The sequence below is a fragment of the Rhinolophus ferrumequinum genome, chromosome 9 (assembly GCF_004115265.2).
Source record: "Rhinolophus ferrumequinum isolate MPI-CBG mRhiFer1 chromosome 9, mRhiFer1_v1.p, whole genome shotgun sequence".
NCBI classification, from domain to species: Eukaryota; Metazoa; Chordata; class Mammalia; order Chiroptera; family Rhinolophidae; genus Rhinolophus; species Rhinolophus ferrumequinum.
This window is the reverse complement of record NC_046292.1, coordinates 19,300,840-19,303,650: the sequence shown is the minus strand read 5'-3', so window position 1 is coordinate 19,303,650 and position 2,811 is coordinate 19,300,840. Positions and strand designations below refer to the sequence as shown.

Genomic DNA, 2,811 nt, shown 5'->3' with positions numbered 1-2,811 from the left:
CCATTCCCCAGAGTCTGGGAGTTTAAGCCAATTTTATTTAACTTCCTAAGTATTACCAGTTTTATTTAGCTTCCCAAGAATTACTGTTTTCTCCATCTTAGCAGCCCCTTCCTTTTCTTCCTTCACTGAAATTATCACTTTCATGATTTTGCATTCTTCTTGGGCATTTTTACTTGTTACTGTCTGTTGCCTTTATATAAATTCCATGAAGGCAGGGAATACATGTGTCTCACTCATTGTTGTATCTTCAGTTTCCGGAAGATGCTAGGTGTTCAAGAAATATTAATGGAGTGAAAGGTGACTCTAGTGGGTTAGAGATGTGAGGATCATGCAGGCTGCCAATGCTTGAGTTACATATGTTCATTTCCTTTATAAAAATGGTCCTGTACCATATGTAATTGGTAGAGGTGGGATTTGATAAAGGCAGGCTGACTCCAGAGTCCGTGTGCTTACCCATGCGGTTTTGCAGCTGTGCAAAGGAAAACTTAAATCCATGAGGCAGAAGAATATTGACGTGGAAAAATATTCACAATATGTCAGCGAGTGAATACGTCAGGTTTCAATAGATATCATTCACCATACAGGGTTATTGGAAGAATTAAATTAATTAATGTGTGTAAAGCACATAGGACTGTGTCTAGCACATGGAAAGTTCTTGATAAGTGTTGCCAAAGTAGTTGGTGAGCCATCTCTCATCTTTAGGATTTCTTAGGGAGGAGTCAGCTCTTGGGCCACAGTGTGGAGAGATACCCGGTCATTGAAGAACTGCCTCCCTGGGCTTGATATAATATAGGCAACATCTCTCCATCTCTTTCCCTTCCCATCCTGGGGATGAGAATAACAGTACAGACAACAGCTCTGTCCAAAGATATCTCTTCATTAAATCGTCTCCCCCTTTTTTTCGCAACAAGGCAAATCACATTCAGCCCCAAATGCCCTATTGACACTGGCTGAAGGAGAATTTTTGTAACTTTTATGTACAGAAAAATCAACAGTGTACATTCAGCCCAGTGTGGCCAGTTCTTTAGCCTCTGCCTTTTCCAGCTTGGCAATGCGAGCCATCGATTCTGAGCCCAGGACGTTGCCTCCCCAGTGATAGTAGATCTCATTGCATCTGTCATTGTAATTGGTCCTTCTGGCTTTCACCAGCTTACCCAGAGCTCCTTTGTCTTCTGAGTTAACCTCTGTGAAGGCGATGGAGGTACAGGTCTTCCTGTGGCCTAGGCAACCCAGCCTGGCCTTCCCCTTGATGATGCAGTAGGGGAACCCCATCTTACGGCACAGGGCAGGCAGGAAGACAACTATGGGGTCCAGAGCATGTGCAATCACTACCTGCTGAGCCTTCTTGTTCCTCACCAAAACAGTGACAGTATTAACCCCTGCTCGAGGACAGGTGGCCTCTTGGTGGGGACATCCCCTTTGCTGGCAGTTTTTTTCTCAGCACGAGCCAACGATCTATGGTCAGTATTTGTGGGCCAGCTTACGCAGCTAAGCAGCTGTTTGGTGGTCCAAGCCTGGGTGAACTGGTTAATCGCAGGAGGCACTTTCAAGCACTTATAAGAATAGTCCTTTGCCCCTGCAGCTGAATGTAGCGGGGCCATTTGACAAAGCGGTGAGGTCCCCTTGGGTTGGATGTCCTGCCCAATGTCAAAATTCTTGGACCTTTTCTCAAACAAGGGATTTACCATCTTCTTGGCTTCCTGCTTCTTCACGACAGCAGGGGCCAGTGCTACCTTCTTCCCGTTAGCCTTCTTCCCTTTTGGCATGTTGGGCAGAGGGAGGAGAGAGCTCTGACCACCTTTTAAGTAGCTTTGATCTGGGTGAGACATCCAAGAGTGGTAAAACTGGTTCTGCAGTTTTCTTTTTTAACTTCTGCATAGGAGGTGGCCTCACATTCACTTTGGGATCTGATATCCATGTACTGGCATCTCTTTAGAAACAGAAACAGGGGAAGGTCCCAATTGCAACATCTTATTACATTATTGCCTGGGGTTCCGGGAGACCCCTGTGTTCTCATAATAAATTCTTCCCTCTTACCAGTTTGAGTGGGTTTCTTCTACTTACAAACAAGTGATTGCTGATCAAAGCACAGGTCCTAACATCCTGAGCTTGGATGGGGTGTTCCTCCTGAAGTGGGCAGGAGTCAGAAGAAACAGAGCAGAGACTCTGAGTCAAAATCCTCCACATGCTCAAAGGCCTGAAGTGGGGCAGGAAATGGAAGACAGGTTTAAGGGTCGGGACCAGGGTCACGGAGCTGAACTCCAGTTGCGGGGGAGGAGGTTGGATTCGGAGTGAGGTAGTGTCCTGGGCCAAGGCCCACTCCTGCTTTTCACCATTTTGCTTTTTGGACTCCACAGCCTGTGATGCGCAATTGACTTAAAGGGAGGGCTGCCACCAATATCTCCAGGCCTCTGGCCCATGGTTTTCAGTGGATTGTTTTTGGAATGGGATTATAGAGCCAGAAGATTTGACTCTTGGTATCAGCCACCAATAGCTTTGTCCAAAATGGTGCCAATTAGCCATGTGTGAGCACTGCTGAGAGTATGAAGGTGCAGAGTTACAGGAAAAGGAGTGCCCAGGATGTCCCCGGCAACTTTAAGAGAAGGAACAGCTGAAGGAGGAGAAGCTGACAAAGCATTCATCCTCCAGCGGTCCAGATGTTCCTTTGGGTTCGCTGTGCTGTGGATTCCTGATTCCCACTTCTTGATTGTCCCCAGTTCCTGGGCTATGTCCTTTATAGGTTAGACTTTTTCTAATCTCATCCCTTTTCCCTCTTACGTGTTGGTCAGTTCTGCATAAGGAAAGGGTCAC

At 46.4% G+C, this 2,811-nt stretch overlaps 1 pseudogene; it reads right to left on the bottom strand.

Annotated features, from left to right (window-relative positions):
* Nucleotides 1-1,002: 1,002 nt before the first annotated feature.
* On the bottom strand, nucleotides 1,003-1,766 carry LOC117027703 (60S ribosomal protein L7a-like; annotated as a pseudogene).
* Nucleotides 1,767-2,811: the final 1,045 nt, after the last annotated feature.